Raw genomic sequence first — 20,126 nt, forward strand, 5'->3', positions numbered from 1 at the left:
CCTGGGGGAGGAGCCCCATCTCTGGGGCCCAAAAGAAAATCTCACGCCTGCCTCCCAGAAGCCCTAGACCTTATGTAAACGAGGGGAGTCCTCAGGCAAAGGCAGACTCTGCCTGCCTTTTGGCCAATGTCACATGGCCTGCGGTCTGGAGAAATTTGCATACCCACAATCCCCTGCCAGGTTTCATGACTTTGGATGGGATTGCTTGCAAATAAAGTCATTCTGCCACGGGTTCGGAGCCCGATAGCATTCTCCATTCGCTTCATCTCAAAAAGCGTCATCGTGTGCACTGCTTCACTAAGTCACCCTGAGCTAGTGAGGTGTTGCATTTTTTGCGGCCGCAGTCGGGGCCACTAGAGCGCATACTCTGGTTTCTCTTCAAACCGAATAAATCTTTCGCCTTTTACTAAAGATTTCCGTGGAGAGGAACATTAAAGAGTTTCACTCAATTTTTTGAAGCCCTGCCAAGTGCAGGGTTACCTATGCTGGTTAAAAAGAAACAGAGCAAATGAAAGCGCAAAGCCTGCTTTTCAGCTGTTGGCTTGCACCCCCCAGCTGTCAGTCAGCCTTTGCAGGGGTCCTCGCAGCACAGCCAGGCTGATGCCTTGCAGTGGTAGCCAGAGGGGGGAGCCTTTAGCTAATGCTTGCTGCTGTCGCCACCTGCTGGTGAGCCAGCAGAGGCTGGCTCCAAGCTAGCATCCAGGAGGATATGGCCCCAGTGGGCAGGGGTTTGGGCCCGGGCCCCGATCGGCTGACGAACGCCTGACAAACGCCGTCCTTTGCCCGCTGGCAGCCCAGGAGGCCCAGCACCCGTGCAAGACAGGGTGAGGGCGGAAAATGACCCCTGTGTCCTGAGAAAGGAGAGAGCGGGCTGCTTCTTCAACATCCTGGGGGAGGAGCCCCATCTCTGGGGCCCAAAAGAAAATCTCACGCCTGCCTCCCAGAAGCCCTAGACCTTATGTAAACGAGGGGAGTCCTCAGGCAAAGGCAGACTCTGCCTGCCTTTTGGCCAATGTCACATGGCCTGCGGTCTGGAGAAATTTGCATACCCACAATCCCCTGCCAGGTTTCATGACTTTGGATGGGATTGCTTGCAAATAAAGTCATTCTGCCACGGGTTCGGAGCCCGATAGCATTCTCCATTCGCTTCATCTCAAAAAGCGTCATTGTGTGCACTGCTTCACTAAGTCACCCTGAGCTAGTGAGGTGTTGCATTTTTTGCGGCCGCAGTCGGGGCCACTAGAGCGCATACTCTGGTTTCTCTTCAAACCGAATAAATCTTTCGCCTTTTACTAAAGATTTCCGTGGAGAGGAACATTAAAGAGTTTCACTCAATTTTTTGAAGCCCTGCCAAGTGCAGGGTTACCTATGCTGGTTATAAAAAAAAAGAAACAGAGCAAATGAAAGCGCAAAGCCTGCTTTTCAGCTGTTGGCTTGCACCCCCCAGCTGTCAGTCAGCCTTTGCAGGGGTCCTCGCAGCACAGCCAGGCTGATGCCTTGCAGTGGTAGCCAGAGGGGGGAGCCTTTAGCTAATGCTTGCTGCTGTCGCCACCTGCTGGTGAGCCAGCAGAGGCTGGCTCCAAGCTAGCATCCAGGAGGATATGGCCCCAGTGGGCAGGGGTTTGGGCCCGGGCCCCGATCGGCTGACAAACGCCTGACAAACGCCGTCCTTTGCCCGGCGGGCTTTGCCCTGGCGGGCAAAAGAACCTGGCAGCCCAGGAGGCCCAGCACCCGTGCAAGACAGGGTGAGGGCGGAAAATGACCCCTGTGTCCTGAGAAAGGAGAGAGCGGGCTGCTTTTTCAACATCCTGGGGGAGGAGCCCCATCTCTGGGGCCCAAAAGAAAATCTCACGCCTGCCTCCCAGAAGCCCTAGACCTTATGTAAACGAGGGGAGTCCTCAGGCAAAGGCAGACTCTGCCTGCCTTTTGGCCAATGTCACATGGCCTGCGGTCTGGAGAAATTTGCATACCCACAATCCCCTGCCAGGTTTCATGACTTTGGATGGGATTGCTTGCAAATAAAGTCATTCTGCCACGGGTTCGGAGCCCGATAGCATTCTCCATTCGCTTCATCTCAAAAAGCGTCATCGTGTGCACTGCTTCACTAAGTCACCCTGAGCTAGTGAGGTGTTGCATTTTTTGCGGCCGCAGTCGGGGCCACTAGAGCGCATACTCTGGTTTCTCTTCAAACCGAATAAATCTTTCGCCTTTTACTAAAGATTTCCGTGGAGAGGAACATTAAAGAGTTTCACTCAATTTTTTGAAGCCCTGCCAAGTGCAGGGTTACCTATGCTGGTTAAAAAAAAAAAGAAACAGAGCAAATGAAAGCGCAAAGCCTGCTTTTCAGCTGTTGGCTTGCACCCCCCAGCTGTCAGTCAGCCTTTGCAGGGGTCCTCGCAGCACAGCCAGGCTGATGCTTTGCAGTGGTAGCCAGAGGGGGGAGCCTTTAGCTAATGCTTGCTGCTGTCGCCACCTGCTGGTGAGCCAGCAGAGGCTGGCTCCAAGCTAGCATCCAGGAGGATATGGCCCCAGTGGGCAGGGGTTTGGGCCCGGGCCCCGATCGGCTGACGAACGCCTGACAAACGCCGTTCTTTGCCCGCTGGCAGCCCAGGAGGCCCAGCACCCGTGCAAGACAGGGTGAGGGCGGAAAATGACCCCTGTGTCCTGAGAAAGGAGAGAGCGGGCTGCTTTTTCAACATCCTGGGGGAGGAGCCCCATCTCTGGGGCCCAAAAGAAAATCTCACGCCTGCCTCCCAGAAGCCCTAGACCTTATGTAAACGAGGGGAGTCCTCAGGCAAAGGCAGACTCTGCCTGCCTTTTGGCCAATGTCACATGGCCTGCGGTCTGGAGAAATTTGCATACCCACAATCCCCTGCCAGGTTTCATGACTTTGGATGGGATTGCTTGCAAATAAAGTCATTCTGCCACGGGTTCGGAGCCCGATAGCATTCTCCATTCGCTTCATCTCAAAAAGCGTCATCGTGTGCACTGCTTCACTAAGTCACCCTGAGCTAGTGAGGTGTTGCATTTTTTGCGGCCGCAGTCGGGGCCACTAGAGCGCATACTCTGGTTTCTCTTCAAACCGAATAAATCTTTCGCCTTTTACTAAAGATTTCCGTGGAGAGGAACATTAAAGAGTTTCACTCAATTTTTTGAAGCCCTGCCAAGTGCAGGGTTACCTATGCTGGTTAAAAAAAAAAAGAAACAGAGCAAATGAAAGCGCAAAGCCTGCTTTTCAGCTGTTGGCTTGCACCCCCCAGCTGTCAGTCAGCCTTTGCAGGGGTCCTCGCAGCACAGCCAGGCTGATGCTTTGCAGTGGTAGCCAGAGGGGGGAGCCTTTAGCTAATGCTTGCTGCTGTCGCCACCTGCTGGTGAGCCAGCAGAGGCTGGCTCCAAGCTAGCATCCAGGAGGATATGGCCCCAGTGGGCAGGGGTTTGGGCCCGGGCCCCGATCGGCTGACGAACGCCTGACAAACGCCGTTCTTTGCCCGCTGGCAGCCCAGGAGGCCCAGCACCCGTGCAAGACAGGGTGAGGGCGGAAAATGACCCCTGTGTCCTGAGAAAGGAGAGAGCGGGCTGCTTTTTCAACATCCTGGGGGAGGAGCCCCATCTCTGGGGCCCAAAAGAAAATCTCACGCCTGCCTCCCAGAAGCCCTAGACCTTATGTAAACGAGGGGAGTCCTCAGGCAAAGGCAGACTCTGCCTGCCTTTTGGCCAATGTCACATGGCCTGCGGTCTGGAGAAATTTGCATACCCACAATCCCCTGCCAGGTTTCATGACTTTGGATGGGATTGCTTGCAAATAAAGTCATTCTGCCACGGGTTCGGAGCCCGATAGCATTCTCCATTCGCTTCATCTCAAAAAGCGTCATCGTGTGCACTGCTTCACTAAGTCACCCTGAGCTAGTGAGGTGTTGCATTTTTTGCGGCCGCAGTCGGGGCCACTAGAGCGCATACTCTGGTTTCTCTTCAAACCGAATAAATCTTTCGCCTTTTACTAAAGATTTCCGTGGAGAGGAACATTAAAGAGTTTCACTCAATTTTTTGAAGCCCTGCCAAGTGCAGGGTTACCTATGCTGGTTAAAAAAAAAAAGAAACAGAGCAAATGAAAGCGCAAAGCCTGCTTTTCAGCTGTTGGCTTGCACCCCCCAGCTGTCAGTCAGCCTTTGCAGGGGTCCTCGCAGCACAGCCAGGCTGATGCTTTGCAGTGGTAGCCAGAGGGGGGAGCCTTTAGCTAATGCTTGCTGCTGTCGCCACCTGCTGGTGAGCCAGCAGAGGCTGGCTCCAAGCTAGCATCCAGGAGGATATGGCCCCAGTGGGCAGGGGTTTGGGCCCGGGCCCCGATCGGCTGACGAACGCCTGACAAACGCCGTTCTTTGCCCGCTGGCAGCCCAGGAGGCCCAGCACCCGTGCAAGACAGGGTGAGGGCGGAAAATGACCCCTGTGTCCTGAGAAAGGAGAGAGCGGGCTGCTTTTTCAACATCCTGGGGGAGGAGCCCCATCTCTGGGGCCCAAAAGAAAATCTCACGCCTGCCTCCCAGAAGCCCTAGACCTTATGTAAACGAGGGGAGTCCTCAGGCAAAGGCAGACTCTGCCTGCCTTTTGGCCAATGTCACATGGCCTGCGGTCTGGAGAAATTTGCATACCCACAATCCCCTGCCAGGTTTCATGACTTTGGATGGGATTGCTTGCAAATAAAGTCATTCTGCCACGGGTTCGGAGCCCGATAGCATTCTCCATTCGCTTCATCTCAAAAAGCGTCATCGTGTGCACTGCTTCACTAAGTCACCCTGAGCTAGTGAGGTGTTGCATTTTTTGCGGCCGCAGTCGGGGCCACTAGAGCGCATACTCTGGTTTCTCTTCAAACCGAATAAATCTTTCGCCTTTTACTAAAGATTTCCGTGGAGAGGAACATTAAAGAGTTTCACTCAATTTTTTGAAGCCCTGCCAAGTGCAGGGTTACCTATGCTGGTTAAAAAAAAAAAGAAACAGAGCAAATAAAAGCGCAAAGCCTGCTTTTCAGCTGTTGGCTTGCACCCCCCAGCTGTCAGTCAGCCTTTGCAGGGGTCCTCGCAGCACAGCCAGGCTGATGCCTTGCAGTGGTAGCCAGAGGGGGGAGCCTTTAGCTAATGCTTGCTGCTGTTGCCACCTGCTGGTGAGCCAGCAGAGGCTGGCTCCAAGCTAGCATCCAGGAGGATATGGCCCCAGTGGGCAGGGGTTTGGGCCCGGGCCCCGATCGGCTGACGAACGCCTGACAAACGCCGTCCTTTGCCCGGCGGGCTTTGCCCTGGCGGGCAAAAGAACCTGGCAGCCCAGGAGGCCCAGCACCCGTGCAAGACAGGGTGAGGGCGGAAAATGACCCCTGTGTCCTGAGAAAGGAGAGAGCGGGCTGCTTTTTCAACATCCTGGGGGAGGAGCCCCATCTCTGGGGCCCAAAAGAAAATCTCACGCCTGCCTCCCAGAAGCCCTAGACCTTATGTAAACGAGGGGAGTCCTCAGGCAAAGGCAGACTCTGCCTGCCTTTTGGCCAATGTCACATGGCCTGCGGTCTGGAGAAATTTGCATACCCACAATCCCCTGCCAGGTTTCATGACTTTGGATGGGATTGCTTGCAAATAAAGTCATTCTGCCACGGGTTCGGAGCCCGATAGCATTCTCCATTCGCTTCATCTCAAAAAGCGTCATCGTGTGCACTGCTTCACTAAGTCACCCTGAGCTAGTGAGGTGTTGCATTTTTTGCGGCCGCAGTCGGGGCCACTAGAGCGCATACTCTGGTTTCTCTTCAAACCGAATAAATCTTTCGCCTTTTACTAAAGATTTCCGTGGAGAGGAACATTAAAGAGTTTCACTCAATTTTTTGAAGCCCTGCCAAGTGCAGGGTTACCTATGCTGGTTAAAAAAAAAAAGAAACAGAGCAAATGAAAGCGCAAAGCCTGCTTTTCAGCTGTTGGCTTGCACCCCCCAGCTGTCAGTCAGCCTTTGCAGGGGTCCTCGCAGCACAGCCAGGCTGATGCTTTGCAGTGGTAGCCAGAGGGGGGAGCCTTTAGCTAATGCTTGCTGCTGTCGCCACCTGCTGGTGAGCCAGCAGAGGCTGGCTCCAAGCTAGCATCCAGGAGGATATGGCCCCAGTGGGCAGGGGTTTGGGCCCGGGCCCCGATCGGCTGACGAACGCCTGACAAACGCCGTTCTTTGCCCGCTGGCAGCCCAGGAGGCCCAGCACCCGTGCAAGACAGGGTGAGGGCGGAAAATGATCCCTGTGTCCTGAGAAAGGAGAGAGCGGGCTGCTTCTTCAACATCCTGGGGGAGGAGCCCCATCTCTGGGGCCCAAAAGAAAATCTCACGCCTGCCTCCCAGAAGCCCTAGACCTTATGTAAACGAGGGGAGTCCTCAGGCAAAGGCAGACTCTGCCTGCCTTTTGGCCAATGTCACATGGCCTGCGGTCTGGAGAAATTTGCATACCCACAATCCCCTGCCAGGTTTCATGACTTTGGATGGGATTGCTTGCAAATAAAGTCATTCTGCCACGGGTTCGGAGCCCGATAGCATTCTCCATTCGCTTCATCTCAAAAAGCGTCATCGTGTGCACTGCTTCACTAAGTCACCCTGAGCTAGTGAGGTGTTGCATTTTTTGCGGCCGCAGTCGGGGCCACTAGAGCGCATACTCTGGTTTCTCTTCAAACCGAATAAATCTTTCGCCTTTTACTAAAGATTTCCGTGGAGAGGAACATTAAAGAGTTTCACTCAATTTTTTGAAGCCCTGCCAAGTGCAGGGTTACCTATGCTGGTTAAAAAGAAACAGAGCAAATGAAAGCGCAAAGCCTGCTTTTCAGCTGTTGGCTTGCACCCCCCAGCTGTCAGTCAGCCTTTGCAGGGGTCCTCGCAGCACAGCCAGGCTGATGCCTTGCAGTGGTAGCCAGAGGGGGGAGCCTTTAGCTAATGCTTGCTGCTGTCGCCACCTGCTGGTGAGCCAGCAGAGGCTGGCTCCAAGCTAGCATCCAGGAGGATATGGCCCCAGTGGGCAGGGGTTTGGGCCCGGGCCCCGATCGGCTGACGAACGCCTGACAAACGCCGTCCTTTGCCCGCTGGCAGCCCAGGAGGCCCAGCACCCGTGCAAGACAGGGTGAGGGCGGAAAATGACCCCTGTGTCCTGAGAAAGGAGAGAGCGGGCTGCTTCTTCAACATCCTGGGGGAGGAGCCCCATCTCTGGGGCCCAAAAGAAAATCTCACGCCTGCCTCCCAGAAGCCCTAGACCTTATGTAAACGAGGGGAGTCCTCAGGCAAAGGCAGACTCTGCCTGCCTTTTGGCCAATGTCACATGGCCTGCGGTCTGGAGAAATTTGCATACCCACAATCCCCTGCCAGGTTTCATGACTTTGGATGGGATTGCTTGCAAATAAAGTCATTCTGCCACGGGTTCGGAGCCCGATAGCATTCTCCATTCGCTTCATCTCAAAAAGCGTCATTGTGTGCACTGCTTCACTAAGTCACCCTGAGCTAGTGAGGTGTTGCATTTTTTGCGGCCGCAGTCGGGGCCACTAGAGCGCATACTCTGGTTTCTCTTCAAACCGAATAAATCTTTCGCCTTTTACTAAAGATTTCCGTGGAGAGGAACATTAAAGAGTTTCACTCAATTTTTTGAAGCCCTGCCAAGTGCAGGGTTACCTATGCTGGTTATAAAAAAAAAGAAACAGAGCAAATGAAAGCGCAAAGCCTGCTTTTCAGCTGTTGGCTTGCACCCCCCAGCTGTCAGTCAGCCTTTGCAGGGGTCCTCGCAGCACAGCCAGGCTGATGCCTTGCAGTGGTAGCCAGAGGGGGGAGCCTTTAGCTAATGCTTGCTGCTGTCGCCACCTGCTGGTGAGCCAGCAGAGGCTGGCTCCAAGCTAGCATCCAGGAGGATATGGCCCCAGTGGGCAGGGGTTTGGGCCCGGGCCCCGATCGGCTGACAAACGCCTGACAAACGCCGTCCTTTGCCCGGCGGGCTTTGCCCTGGCGGGCAAAAGAACCTGGCAGCCCAGGAGGCCCAGCACCCGTGCAAGACAGGGTGAGGGCGGAAAATGACCCCTGTGTCCTGAGAAAGGAGAGAGCGGGCTGCTTTTTCAACATCCTGGGGGAGGAGCCCCATCTCTGGGGCCCAAAAGAAAATCTCACGCCTGCCTCCCAGAAGCCCTAGACCTTATGTAAACGAGGGGAGTCCTCAGGCAAAGGCAGACTCTGCCTGCCTTTTGGCCAATGTCACATGGCCTGCGGTCTGGAGAAATTTGCATACCCACAATCCCCTGCCAGGTTTCATGACTTTGGATGGGATTGCTTGCAAATAAAGTCATTCTGCCACGGGTTCGGAGCCCGATAGCATTCTCCATTCGCTTCATCTCAAAAAGCGTCATCGTGTGCACTGCTTCACTAAGTCACCCTGAGCTAGTGAGGTGTTGCATTTTTTGCGGCCGCAGTCGGGGCCACTAGAGCGCATACTCTGGTTTCTCTTCAAACCGAATAAATCTTTCGCCTTTTACTAAAGATTTCCGTGGAGAGGAACATTAAAGAGTTTCACTCAATTTTTTGAAGCCCTGCCAAGTGCAGGGTTACCTATGCTGGTTAAAAAAAAAAAGAAACAGAGCAAATGAAAGCGCAAAGCCTGCTTTTCAGCTGTTGGCTTGCACCCCCCAGCTGTCAGTCAGCCTTTGCAGGGGTCCTCGCAGCACAGCCAGGCTGATGCTTTGCAGTGGTAGCCAGAGGGGGGAGCCTTTAGCTAATGCTTGCTGCTGTCGCCACCTGCTGGTGAGCCAGCAGAGGCTGGCTCCAAGCTAGCATCCAGGAGGATATGGCCCCAGTGGGCAGGGGTTTGGGCCCGGGCCCCGATCGGCTGACGAACGCCTGACAAACGCCGTTCTTTGCCCGCTGGCAGCCCAGGAGGCCCAGCACCCGTGCAAGACAGGGTGAGGGCGGAAAATGACCCCTGTGTCCTGAGAAAGGAGAGAGCGGGCTGCTTTTTCAACATCCTGGGGGAGGAGCCCCATCTCTGGGGCCCAAAAGAAAATCTCACGCCTGCCTCCCAGAAGCCCTAGACCTTATGTAAACGAGGGGAGTCCTCAGGCAAAGGCAGACTCTGCCTGCCTTTTGGCCAATGTCACATGGCCTGCGGTCTGGAGAAATTTGCATACCCACAATCCCCTGCCAGGTTTCATGACTTTGGATGGGATTGCTTGCAAATAAAGTCATTCTGCCACGGGTTCGGAGCCCGATAGCATTCTCCATTCGCTTCATCTCAAAAAGCGTCATCGTGTGCACTGCTTCACTAAGTCACCCTGAGCTAGTGAGGTGTTGCATTTTTTGCGGCCGCAGTCGGGGCCACTAGAGCGCATACTCTGGTTTCTCTTCAAACCGAATAAATCTTTCGCCTTTTACTAAAGATTTCCGTGGAGAGGAACATTAAAGAGTTTCACTCAATTTTTTGAAGCCCTGCCAAGTGCAGGGTTACCTATGCTGGTTAAAAAAAAAAAGAAACAGAGCAAATGAAAGCGCAAAGCCTGCTTTTCAGCTGTTGGCTTGCACCCCCCAGCTGTCAGTCAGCCTTTGCAGGGGTCCTCGCAGCACAGCCAGGCTGATGCTTTGCAGTGGTAGCCAGAGGGGGGAGCCTTTAGCTAATGCTTGCTGCTGTCGCCACCTGCTGGTGAGCCAGCAGAGGCTGGCTCCAAGCTAGCATCCAGGAGGATATGGCCCCAGTGGGCAGGGGTTTGGGCCCGGGCCCCGATCGGCTGACGAACGCCTGACAAACGCCGTTCTTTGCCCGCTGGCAGCCCAGGAGGCCCAGCACCCGTGCAAGACAGGGTGAGGGCGGAAAATGATCCCTGTGTCCTGAGAAAGGAGAGAGCGGGCTGCTTCTTCAACATCCTGGGGGAGGAGCCCCATCTCTGGGGCCCAAAAGAAAATCTCACGCCTGCCTCCCAGAAGCCCTAGACCTTATGTAAACGAGGGGAGTCCTCAGGCAAAGGCAGACTCTGCCTGCCTTTTGGCCAATGTCACATGGCCTGCGGTCTGGAGAAATTTGCATACCCACAATCCCCTGCCAGGTTTCATGACTTTGGATGGGATTGCTTGCAAATAAAGTCATTCTGCCACGGGTTCGGAGCCCGATAGCATTCTCCATTCGCTTCATCTCAAAAAGCGTCATCGTGTGCACTGCTTCACTAAGTCACCCTGAGCTAGTGAGGTGTTGCATTTTTTGCGGCCGCAGTCGGGGCCACTAGAGCGCATACTCTGGTTTCTCTTCAAACCGAATAAATCTTTCGCCTTTTACTAAAGATTTCCGTGGAGAGGAACATTAAAGAGTTTCACTCAATTTTTTGAAGCCCTGCCAAGTGCAGGGTTACCTATGCTGGTTAAAAAGAAACAGAGCAAATGAAAGCGCAAAGCCTGCTTTTCAGCTGTTGGCTTGCACCCCCCAGCTGTCAGTCAGCCTTTGCAGGGGTCCTCGCAGCACAGCCAGGCTGATGCCTTGCAGTGGTAGCCAGAGGGGGGAGCCTTTAGCTAATGCTTGCTGCTGTCGCCACCTGCTGGTGAGCCAGCAGAGGCTGGCTCCAAGCTAGCATCCAGGAGGATATGGCCCCAGTGGGCAGGGGTTTGGGCCCGGGCCCCGATCGGCTGACGAACGCCTGACAAACGCCGTCCTTTGCCCGCTGGCAGCCCAGGAGGCCCAGCACCCGTGCAAGACAGGGTGAGGGCGGAAAATGACCCCTGTGTCCTGAGAAAGGAGAGAGCGGGCTGCTTCTTCAACATCCTGGGGGAGGAGCCCCATCTCTGGGGCCCAAAAGAAAATCTCACGCCTGCCTCCCAGAAGCCCTAGACCTTATGTAAACGAGGGGAGTCCTCAGGCAAAGGCAGACTCTGCCTGCCTTTTGGCCAATGTCACATGGCCTGCGGTCTGGAGAAATTTGCATACCCACAATCCCCTGCCAGGTTTCATGACTTTGGATGGGATTGCTTGCAAATAAAGTCATTCTGCCACGGGTTCGGAGCCCGATAGCATTCTCCATTCGCTTCATCTCAAAAAGCGTCATTGTGTGCACTGCTTCACTAAGTCACCCTGAGCTAGTGAGGTGTTGCATTTTTTGCGGCCGCAGTCGGGGCCACTAGAGCGCATACTCTGGTTTCTCTTCAAACCGAATAAATCTTTCGCCTTTTACTAAAGATTTCCGTGGAGAGGAACATTAAAGAGTTTCACTCAATTTTTTGAAGCCCTGCCAAGTGCAGGGTTACCTATGCTGGTTATAAAAAAAAAGAAACAGAGCAAATGAAAGCGCAAAGCCTGCTTTTCAGCTGTTGGCTTGCACCCCCCAGCTGTCAGTCAGCCTTTGCAGGGGTCCTCGCAGCACAGCCAGGCTGATGCCTTGCAGTGGTAGCCAGAGGGGGGAGCCTTTAGCTAATGCTTGCTGCTGTCGCCACCTGCTGGTGAGCCAGCAGAGGCTGGCTCCAAGCTAGCATCCAGGAGGATATGGCCCCAGTGGGCAGGGGTTTGGGCCCGGGCCCCGATCGGCTGACAAACGCCTGACAAACGCCGTCCTTTGCCCGGCGGGCTTTGCCCTGGCGGGCAAAAGAACCTGGCAGCCCAGGAGGCCCAGCACCCGTGCAAGACAGGGTGAGGGCGGAAAATGACCCCTGTGTCCTGAGAAAGGAGAGAGCGGGCTGCTTTTTCAACATCCTGGGGGAGGAGCCCCATCTCTGGGGCCCAAAAGAAAATCTCACGCCTGCCTCCCAGAAGCCCTAGACCTTATGTAAACGAGGGGAGTCCTCAGGCAAAGGCAGACTCTGCCTGCCTTTTGGCCAATGTCACATGGCCTGCGGTCTGGAGAAATTTGCATACCCACAATCCCCTGCCAGGTTTCATGACTTTGGATGGGATTGCTTGCAAATAAAGTCATTCTGCCACGGGTTCGGAGCCCGATAGCATTCTCCATTCGCTTCATCTCAAAAAGCGTCATCGTGTGCACTGCTTCACTAAGTCACCCTGAGCTAGTGAGGTGTTGCATTTTTTGCGGCCGCAGTCGGGGCCACTAGAGCGCATACTCTGGTTTCTCTTCAAACCGAATAAATCTTTCGCCTTTTACTAAAGATTTCCGTGGAGAGGAACATTAAAGAGTTTCACTCAATTTTTTGAAGCCCTGCCAAGTGCAGGGTTACCTATGCTGGTTAAAAAAAAAAAGAAACAGAGCAAATGAAAGCGCAAAGCCTGCTTTTCAGCTGTTGGCTTGCACCCCCCAGCTGTCAGTCAGCCTTTGCAGGGGTCCTCGCAGCACAGCCAGGCTGATGCTTTGCAGTGGTAGCCAGAGGGGGGAGCCTTTAGCTAATGCTTGCTGCTGTCGCCACCTGCTGGTGAGCCAGCAGAGGCTGGCTCCAAGCTAGCATCCAGGAGGATATGGCCCCAGTGGGCAGGGGTTTGGGCCCGGGCCCCGATCGGCTGACGAACGCCTGACAAACGCCGTTCTTTGCCCGCTGGCAGCCCAGGAGGCCCAGCACCCGTGCAAGACAGGGTGAGGGCGGAAAATGACCCCTGTGTCCTGAGAAAGGAGAGAGCGGGCTGCTTTTTCAACATCCTGGGGGAGGAGCCCCATCTCTGGGGCCCAAAAGAAAATCTCACGCCTGCCTCCCAGAAGCCCTAGACCTTATGTAAACGAGGGGAGTCCTCAGGCAAAGGCAGACTCTGCCTGCCTTTTGGCCAATGTCACATGGCCTGCGGTCTGGAGAAATTTGCATACCCACAATCCCCTGCCAGGTTTCATGACTTTGGATGGGATTGCTTGCAAATAAAGTCATTCTGCCACGGGTTCGGAGCCCGATAGCATTCTCCATTCGCTTCATCTCAAAAAGCGTCATCGTGTGCACTGCTTCACTAAGTCACCCTGAGCTAGTGAGGTGTTGCATTTTTTGCGGCCGCAGTCGGGGCCACTAGAGCGCATACTCTGGTTTCTCTTCAAACCGAATAAATCTTTCGCCTTTTACTAAAGATTTCCGTGGAGAGGAACATTAAAGAGTTTCACTCAATTTTTTGAAGCCCTGCCAAGTGCAGGGTTACCTATGCTGGTTAAAAAAAAAAAGAAACAGAGCAAATGAAAGCGCAAAGCCTGCTTTTCAGCTGTTGGCTTGCACCCCCCAGCTGTCAGTCAGCCTTTGCAGGGGTCCTCGCAGCACAGCCAGGCTGATGCTTTGCAGTGGTAGCCAGAGGGGGGAGCCTTTAGCTAATGCTTGCTGCTGTCGCCACCTGCTGGTGAGCCAGCAGAGGCTGGCTCCAAGCTAGCATCCAGGAGGATATGGCCCCAGTGGGCAGGGGTTTGGGCCCGGGCCCCGATCGGCTGACGAACGCCTGACAAACGCCGTTCTTTGCCCGCTGGCAGCCCAGGAGGCCCAGCACCCGTGCAAGACAGGGTGAGGGCGGAAAATGACCCCTGTGTCCTGAGAAAGGAGAGAGCGGGCTGCTTTTTCAACATCCTGGGGGAGGAGCCCCATCTCTGGGGCCCAAAAGAAAATCTCACGCCTGCCTCCCAGAAGCCCTAGACCTTATGTAAACGAGGGGAGTCCTCAGGCAAAGGCAGACTCTGCCTGCCTTTTGGCCAATGTCACATGGCCTGCGGTCTGGAGAAATTTGCATACCCACAATCCCCTGCCAGGTTTCATGACTTTGGATGGGATTGCTTGCAAATAAAGTCATTCTGCCACGGGTTCGGAGCCCGATAGCATTCTCCATTCGCTTCATCTCAAAAAGCGTCATCGTGTGCACTGCTTCACTAAGTCACCCTGAGCTAGTGAGGTGTTGCATTTTTTGCGGCCGCAGTCGGGGCCACTAGAGCGCATACTCTGGTTTCTCTTCAAACCGAATAAATCTTTCGCCTTTTACTAAAGATTTCCGTGGAGAGGAACATTAAAGAGTTTCACTCAATTTTTTGAAGCCCTGCCAAGTGCAGGGTTACCTATGCTGGTTAAAAAAAAAAAGAAACAGAGCAAATGAAAGCGCAAAGCCTGCTTTTCAGCTGTTGGCTTGCACCCCCCAGCTGTCAGTCAGCCTTTGCAGGGGTCCTCGCAGCACAGCCAGGCTGATGCTTTGCAGTGGTAGCCAGAGGGGGGAGCCTTTAGCTAATGCTTGCTGCTGTCGCCACCTGCTGGTGAGCCAGCAGAGGCTGGCTCCAAGCTAGCATCCAGGAGGATATGGCCCCAGTGGGCAGGGGTTTGGGCCCGGGCCCCGATCGGCTGACGAACGCCTGACAAACGCCGTTCTTTGCCCGCTGGCAGCCCAGGAGGCCCAGCACCCGTGCAAGACAGGGTGAGGGCGGAAAATGACCCCTGTGTCCTGAGAAAGGAGAGAGCGGGCTGCTTTTTCAACATCCTGGGGGAGGAGCCCCATCTCTGGGGCCCAAAAGAAAATCTCACGCCTGCCTCCCAGAAGCCCTAGACCTTATGTAAACGAGGGGAGTCCTCAGGCAAAGGCAGACTCTGCCTGCCTTTTGGCCAATGTCACATGGCCTGCGGTCTGGAGAAATTTGCATACCCACAATCCCCTGCCAGGTTTCATGACTTTGGATGGGATTGCTTGCAAATAAAGTCATTCTGCCACGGGTTCGGAGCCCGATAGCATTCTCCATTCGCTTCATCTCAAAAAGCGTCATCGTGTGCACTGCTTCACTAAGTCACCCTGAGCTAGTGAGGTGTTGCATTTTTTGCGGCCGCAGTCGGGGCCACTAGAGCGCATACTCTGGTTTCTCTTCAAACCGAATAAATCTTTCGCCTTTTACTAAAGATTTCCGTGGAGAGGAACATTAAAGAGTTTCACTCAATTTTTTGAAGCCCTGCCAAGTGCAGGGTTACCTATGCTGGTTAAAAAAAAAAAGAAACAGAGCAAATAAAAGCGCAAAGCCTGCTTTTCAGCTGTTGGCTTGCACCCCCCAGCTGTCAGTCAGCCTTTGCAGGGGTCCTCGCAGCACAGCCAGGCTGATGCCTTGCAGTGGTAGCCAGAGGGGGGAGCCTTTAGCTAATGCTTGCTGCTGTCGCCACCTGCTGGTGAGCCAGCAGAGGCTGGCTCCAAGCTAGCATCCAGGAGGATATGGCCCCAGTGGGCAGGGGTTTGGGCCCGGGCCCCGATCGGCTGACGAACGCCTGACAAACGCCGTTCTTTGCCCGCTGGCAGCCCAGGAGGCCCAGCACCCGTGCAAGACAGGGTGAGGGCGGAAAATGATCCCTGTGTCCTGAGAAAGGAGAGAGCGGGCTGCTTCTTCAACATCCTGGGGGAGGAGCCCCATCTCTGGGGCCCAAAAGAAAATCTCACGCCTGCCTCCCAGAAGCCCTAGACCTTATGTAAACGAGGGGAGTCCTCAGGCAAAGGCAGACTCTGCCTGCCTTTTGGCCAATGTCACATGGCCTGCGGTCTGGAGAAATTTGCATACCCACAATCCCCTGCCAGGTTTCATGACTTTGGATGGGATTGCTTGCAAATAAAGTCATTCTGCCACGGGTTCGGAGCCCGATAGCATTCTCCATTCGCTTCATCTCAAAAAGCGTCATCGTGTGCACTGCTTCACTAAGTCACCCTGAGCTAGTGAGGTGTTGCATTTTTTGCGGCCGCAGTCGGGGCCACTAGAGCGCATACTCTGGTTTCTCTTCAAACCGAATAAATCTTTCGCCTTTTACTAAAGATTTCCGTGGAGAGGAACATTAAAGAGTTTCACTCAATTTTTTGAAGCCCTGCCAAGTGCAGGGTTACCTATGCTGGTTAAAAAGAAACAGAGCAAATGAAAGCGCAAAGCCTGCTTTTCAGCTGTTGGCTTGCACCCCCCAGCTGTCAGTCAGCCTTTGCAGGGGTCCTCGCAGCACAGCCAGGCTGATGCCTTGCAGTGGTAGCCAGAGGGGGGAGCCTTTAGCTAATGCTTGCTGCTGTCGCCACCTGCTGGTGAGCCAGCAGAGGCTGGCTCCAAGCTAGCATCCAGGAGGATATGGCCCCAGTGGGCAGGGGTTTGGGCCCGGGCCCCGATCGGCTGACGAACGCCTGACAAACGCCGTCCTTTGCCCGCTGGCAGCCCAGGAGGCCCAGCACCCGTGCAAGACAGGGTGAGGGCGGAAAATGACCCCTGTGTCCTGAGAAAGGAGAGAGCGGGCTGCTTCTTCAACATCCTGGGGGAGGAGCCCCATCTCTGGGGCCCAAAAGAAAATCTCACGCCTGCCTCCCAGAAGCCCTAGACCTTATGTAAACGAGGGGAGTCCTCAGGCAAAGGCAGACTCTGCCTGCCTTTTGGCCAATGTCACATGGCCTGCGGTCTGGAGAAATTTGCATACCCACAATCCCCTGCCAGGTTTCATGACTTTGGATGGGATTGCTTGCAAATAAAGTCATTCTGCCACGGGTTCGGAGCCCGATAGCATTCTCCATTCGCTTCATCTCAAAAAGCGTCATTGTGTGCACTGCTTCACTAAGTCACCCTGAGCTAGTGAGGTGTTGCATTTTTTGCGGCCGCAGTCGGGGCCACTAGAGCGCATACTCTGGTTTCTCTTCAAACCGAATAAATCTTTCGCCTTTTACTAAAGATTTCCGTGGAGAGGAACATTAAAGAGTTTCACTCAATTTTTTGAAGCCCTGCCAAGTGCAGGGTTACCTATGCTGGTTATAAAAAAAAAGAAACAGAGCAAATGAAAGCGCAAAGCCTGCTTTTCAGCTGTTGGCTTGCACCCCCCAGCTGTCAGTCAGCCTTTGCAGGGGTCCTCGCAGCACAGCCAGGCTGATGCCTTGCAGTGGTAGCCAGAGGGGGGAGCCTTTAGCTAATGCTTGCTGCTGTCGCCACCTGCTGGTGAGCCAGCAGAAGCTGGCTCCAAGCTAGCATCCAGGAGGATATGGCCCCAGTGGGCAGGGGTTTGGGCCCGGGCCCCGATCGCCTGACAAACGCCTGACAAACGCCGTCCTTTGCCCGGCGGGCTTTGCCCTGGCGGGCAAAAGAACCTGGCAGCCCAGGAGGCCCAGCACCCGTGCAAGACAGGGTGAGGGCGGAAAATGACCCCTGTGTCCTGAGAAAGGAGAGAGCGGGCTGCTTTTTCAACATCCTGGGGGAGGAGCCCCATCTCTGGGGCCCAAAAGAAAATCTCACGCCTGCCTCCCAGAAGCCCTAGACCTTATGTAAACGAGGGGAGTCCTCAGGCAAAGGCAGACTCTGCCTGCCTTTTGGCCAATGTCACATGGCCTGCGGTCTGGAGAAATTTGCATACCCACAATCCCCTGCCAGGTTTCATGACTTTGGATGGGATTGCTTGCAAATAAAGTCATTCTGCCACGGGTTCGGAGCCCGATAGCATTCTCCATTCGCTTCATCTCAAAAAGCGTCATCGTGTGCACTGCTTCACTAAGTCACCCTGAGCTAGTGAGGTGTTGCATTTTTTGCGGCCGCAGTCGGGGCCACTAGAGCGCATACTCTGGTTTCTCTTCAAACCGAATAAATCTTTCGCCTTTTACTAAAGATTTCCGTGGAGAGGAACATTAAAGAGTTTCACTCAATTTTTTGAAGCCCTGCCAAGTGCAGGGTTACCTATGCTGGTTAAAAAAAAAAAGAAACAGAGCAAATGAAAGCGCAAAGCCTGCTTTTCAGCTGTTGGCTTGCACCCCCCAGCTGTCAGTCAGCCTTTGCAGGGGTCCTCGCAGCACAGCCAGGCTGATGCTTTGCAGTGGTAGCCAGAGGGGGGAGCCTTTAGCTAATGCTTGCTGCTGTCGCCACCTGCTGGTGAGCCAGCAGAGGCTGGCTCCAAGCTAGCATCCAGGAGGATATGGCCCCAGTGGGCAGGGGTTTGGGCCCGGGCCCCGATCGGCTGACGAACGCCTGACAAACGCCGTTCTTTGCCCGCTGGCAGCCCAGGAGGCCCAGCACCCGTGCAAGACAGGGTGAGGGCGGAAAATGATCCCTGTGTCCTGAGAAAGGAGAGAGCGGGCTGCTTCTTCAACATCCTGGGGGAGGAGCCCCATCTCTGGGGCCCAAAAGAAAATCTCACGCCTGCCTCCCAGAAGCCCTAGACCTTATGTAAACGAGGGGAGTCCTCAGGCAAAGGCAGACTCTGCCTGCCTTTTGGCCAATGTCACATGGCCTGCGGTCTGGAGAAATTTGCATACCCACAATCCCCTGCCAGGTTTCATGACTTTGGATGGGATTGCTTGCAAATAAAGTCATTCTGCCACGGGTTCGGAGCCCGATAGCATTCTCCATTCGCTTCATCTCAAAAAGCGTCATCGTGTGCACTGCTTCACTAAGTCACCCTGAGCTAGTGAGGTGTTGCATTTTTTGCGGCCGCAGTCGGGGCCACTAGAGCGCATACTCTGGTTTCTCTTCAAACCGAATAAATCTTTCGCCTTTTACTAAAGATTTCCGTGGAGAGGAACATTAAAGAGTTTCACTCAATTTTTTGAAGCCCTGCCAAGTGCAGGGTTACCTATGCTGGTTAAAAAGAAACAGAGCAAATGAAAGCGCAAAGCCTGCTTTTCAGCTGTTGGCTTGCACCCCCCAGCTGTCAGTCAGCCTTTGCAGGGGTCCTCGCAGCACAGCCAGGCTGATGCCTTGCAGTGGTAGCCAGAGGGGGGAGCCTTTAGCTAATGCTTGCTGCTGTCGCCACCTGCTGGTGAGCCAGCAGAGGCTGGCTCCAAGCTAGCATCCAGGAGGATATGGCCCCAGTGGGCAGGGGTTTGGGCCCGGGCCCCGATCGGCTGACGAACGCCTGACAAACGCCGTCCTTTGCCCGCTGGCAGCCCAGGAGGCCCAGCACCCGTGCAAGACAGGGTGAGGGCGGAAAATGACCCCTGTGTCCTGAGAAAGGAGAGAGCGGGCTGCTTCTTCAACATCCTGGGGGAGGAGCCCCATCTCTGGGGCCCAAAAGAAAATCTCACGCCTGCCTCCCAGAAGCCCTAGACCTTATGTAAACGAGGGGAGTCCTCAGGCAAAGGCAGACTCTGCCTGCCTTTTGGCCAATGTCACATGGCCTGCGGTCTGGAGAAATTTGCATACCCACAATCCCCTGCCAGGTTTCATGACTTTGGATGGGATTGCTTGCAAATAAAGTCATTCTGCCACGGGTTCGGAGCCCGATAGCATTCTCCATTCGCTTCATCTCAAAAAGCGTCATTGTGTGCACTGCTTCACTAAGTCACCCTGAGCTAGTGAGGTGTTGCATTTTTTGCGGCCGCAGTCGGGGCCACTAGAGCGCATACTCTGGTTTCTCTTCAAACCGAATAAATCTTTCGCCTTTTACTAAAGATTTCCGTGGAGAGGAACATTAAAGAGTTTCACTCAATTTTTTGAAGCCCTGCCAAGTGCAGGGTTACCTATGCTGGTTATAAAAAAAAAGAAACAGAGCAAATGAAAGCGCAAAGCCTGCTTTTCAGCTGTTGGCTTGCACCCCCCAGCTGTCAGTCAGCCTTTGCAGGGGTCCTCGCAGCACAGCCAGGCTGATGCCTTGCAGTGGTAGCCAGAGGGGGGAGCCTTTAGCTAATGCTTGCTGCTGTCGCCACCTGCTGGTGAGCCAGCAGAGGCTGGCTCCAAGCTAGCATCCAGGAGGATATGGCCCCAGTGGGCAGGGGTTTGGGCCCGGGCCCCGATCGGCTGACAAACGCCTGACAAACGCCGTCCTTTGCCCGGCGGGCTTTGCCCTGGCGGGCAAAAGAACCTGGCAGCCCAGGAGGCCCAGCACCCGTGCAAGACAGGGTGAGGGCGGAAAATGACCCCTGTGTCCTGAGAAAGGAGAGAGCGGGCTGCTTTTTCAACATCCTGGGGGAGGAGCCCCATCTCTGGGGCCCAAAAGAAAATCTCACGCCTGCCTCCCAGAAGCCCTATACCTTATGTAAACGAGGGGAGTCCTCAGGCAAAGGCAGACTCTGCCTGCCTTTTGGCCAATGTCACATGGCCTGCGGTCTGGAGAAATTTGCATACCCACAATCCCCTGCCAGGTTTCATGACTTTGGATGGGATTGCTTGCAAATAAAGTCATTCTGCCACGGGTTCGGAGCCCGATAGCATTCTCCATTCGCTTCATCTCAAAAAGCGTCATCGTGTGCACTGCTTCACTAAGTCACCCTGAGCTAGTGAGGTGTTGCATTTTTTGCGGCCGCAGTCGGGGCCACTAGA

At 54.5% G+C, this 20,126-nt stretch overlaps 22 non-coding genes across 22 annotated transcripts; all 22 read left to right on the forward strand.

Moving 5' to 3' along the window:
- The first annotated feature begins 362 nt into the window (after nt 1–362).
- LOC138564185 (U5 spliceosomal RNA) lies at nt 363–478 on the forward strand. Its single transcript, XR_011300143.1, has one exon. It is a non-coding gene; the product is annotated as a U5 spliceosomal RNA (small nuclear RNA).
- A 770-nt stretch (nt 479–1,248) lies between these two features.
- Nucleotides 1,249–1,364, forward strand: LOC138564186 (U5 spliceosomal RNA). The gene has a single exon (XR_011300144.1). It is a non-coding gene; the product is annotated as a U5 spliceosomal RNA (small nuclear RNA).
- An 805-nt stretch (nt 1,365–2,169) lies between these two features.
- Nucleotides 2,170–2,285, forward strand: LOC138564187 (U5 spliceosomal RNA). The gene has a single exon (XR_011300145.1). It is a non-coding gene; the product is annotated as a U5 spliceosomal RNA (small nuclear RNA).
- Nucleotides 2,286–3,061: 776 nt separating this feature from the next.
- Nucleotides 3,062–3,177, forward strand: LOC138564188 (U5 spliceosomal RNA). The gene has a single exon (XR_011300146.1). It is a non-coding gene; the product is annotated as a U5 spliceosomal RNA (small nuclear RNA).
- Nucleotides 3,178–3,953: 776 nt separating this feature from the next.
- On the forward strand, nt 3,954–4,069 carry LOC138564189 (U5 spliceosomal RNA). The gene has a single exon (XR_011300147.1). It is a non-coding gene; the product is annotated as a U5 spliceosomal RNA (small nuclear RNA).
- A 776-nt stretch (nt 4,070–4,845) lies between these two features.
- LOC138564191 (U5 spliceosomal RNA) lies at nt 4,846–4,961 on the forward strand. Its single transcript, XR_011300149.1, has one exon. It is a non-coding gene; the product is annotated as a U5 spliceosomal RNA (small nuclear RNA).
- An 805-nt stretch (nt 4,962–5,766) lies between these two features.
- Nucleotides 5,767–5,882, forward strand: LOC138564193 (U5 spliceosomal RNA). Its single transcript, XR_011300150.1, has one exon. It is a non-coding gene; the product is annotated as a U5 spliceosomal RNA (small nuclear RNA).
- A 776-nt stretch (nt 5,883–6,658) lies between these two features.
- On the forward strand, nt 6,659–6,774 carry LOC138564194 (U5 spliceosomal RNA). The gene has a single exon (XR_011300151.1). It is a non-coding gene; the product is annotated as a U5 spliceosomal RNA (small nuclear RNA).
- Nucleotides 6,775–7,544: 770 nt separating this feature from the next.
- LOC138564195 (U5 spliceosomal RNA) lies at nt 7,545–7,660 on the forward strand. The gene has a single exon (XR_011300152.1). It is a non-coding gene; the product is annotated as a U5 spliceosomal RNA (small nuclear RNA).
- Nucleotides 7,661–8,465: 805 nt separating this feature from the next.
- LOC138564196 (U5 spliceosomal RNA) lies at nt 8,466–8,581 on the forward strand. The gene has a single exon (XR_011300153.1). It is a non-coding gene; the product is annotated as a U5 spliceosomal RNA (small nuclear RNA).
- Nucleotides 8,582–9,357: 776 nt separating this feature from the next.
- LOC138564197 (U5 spliceosomal RNA) lies at nt 9,358–9,473 on the forward strand. Its single transcript, XR_011300154.1, has one exon. It is a non-coding gene; the product is annotated as a U5 spliceosomal RNA (small nuclear RNA).
- A 776-nt stretch (nt 9,474–10,249) lies between these two features.
- Nucleotides 10,250–10,365, forward strand: LOC138564199 (U5 spliceosomal RNA). Its single transcript, XR_011300155.1, has one exon. It is a non-coding gene; the product is annotated as a U5 spliceosomal RNA (small nuclear RNA).
- A 770-nt stretch (nt 10,366–11,135) lies between these two features.
- Nucleotides 11,136–11,251, forward strand: LOC138564200 (U5 spliceosomal RNA). Its single transcript, XR_011300156.1, has one exon. It is a non-coding gene; the product is annotated as a U5 spliceosomal RNA (small nuclear RNA).
- Nucleotides 11,252–12,056: 805 nt separating this feature from the next.
- On the forward strand, nt 12,057–12,172 carry LOC138564201 (U5 spliceosomal RNA). The gene has a single exon (XR_011300157.1). It is a non-coding gene; the product is annotated as a U5 spliceosomal RNA (small nuclear RNA).
- A 776-nt stretch (nt 12,173–12,948) lies between these two features.
- On the forward strand, nt 12,949–13,064 carry LOC138564202 (U5 spliceosomal RNA). The gene has a single exon (XR_011300158.1). It is a non-coding gene; the product is annotated as a U5 spliceosomal RNA (small nuclear RNA).
- Nucleotides 13,065–13,840: 776 nt separating this feature from the next.
- Nucleotides 13,841–13,956, forward strand: LOC138564204 (U5 spliceosomal RNA). Its single transcript, XR_011300160.1, has one exon. It is a non-coding gene; the product is annotated as a U5 spliceosomal RNA (small nuclear RNA).
- A 776-nt stretch (nt 13,957–14,732) lies between these two features.
- On the forward strand, nt 14,733–14,848 carry LOC138564205 (U5 spliceosomal RNA). The gene has a single exon (XR_011300161.1). It is a non-coding gene; the product is annotated as a U5 spliceosomal RNA (small nuclear RNA).
- Nucleotides 14,849–15,624: 776 nt separating this feature from the next.
- On the forward strand, nt 15,625–15,740 carry LOC138564206 (U5 spliceosomal RNA). Its single transcript, XR_011300162.1, has one exon. It is a non-coding gene; the product is annotated as a U5 spliceosomal RNA (small nuclear RNA).
- A 770-nt stretch (nt 15,741–16,510) lies between these two features.
- Nucleotides 16,511–16,626, forward strand: LOC138564207 (U5 spliceosomal RNA). The gene has a single exon (XR_011300163.1). It is a non-coding gene; the product is annotated as a U5 spliceosomal RNA (small nuclear RNA).
- An 805-nt stretch (nt 16,627–17,431) lies between these two features.
- On the forward strand, nt 17,432–17,547 carry LOC138564208 (U5 spliceosomal RNA). Its single transcript, XR_011300164.1, has one exon. It is a non-coding gene; the product is annotated as a U5 spliceosomal RNA (small nuclear RNA).
- A 776-nt stretch (nt 17,548–18,323) lies between these two features.
- LOC138564209 (U5 spliceosomal RNA) lies at nt 18,324–18,439 on the forward strand. Its single transcript, XR_011300165.1, has one exon. It is a non-coding gene; the product is annotated as a U5 spliceosomal RNA (small nuclear RNA).
- A 770-nt stretch (nt 18,440–19,209) lies between these two features.
- Nucleotides 19,210–19,325, forward strand: LOC138564210 (U5 spliceosomal RNA). Its single transcript, XR_011300166.1, has one exon. It is a non-coding gene; the product is annotated as a U5 spliceosomal RNA (small nuclear RNA).
- The last annotated feature ends 801 nt before the right edge of the window (nt 19,326–20,126 follow it).

The sequence above is a fragment of the Ambystoma mexicanum genome, chromosome 1q (genome assembly GCF_040938575.1).
Source record: "Ambystoma mexicanum isolate Mex_15411 chromosome 1q, UKY_AmexF1_1, whole genome shotgun sequence".
Lineage (NCBI taxonomy): Eukaryota > Metazoa > Chordata > Amphibia > Caudata > Ambystomatidae > Ambystoma > Ambystoma mexicanum.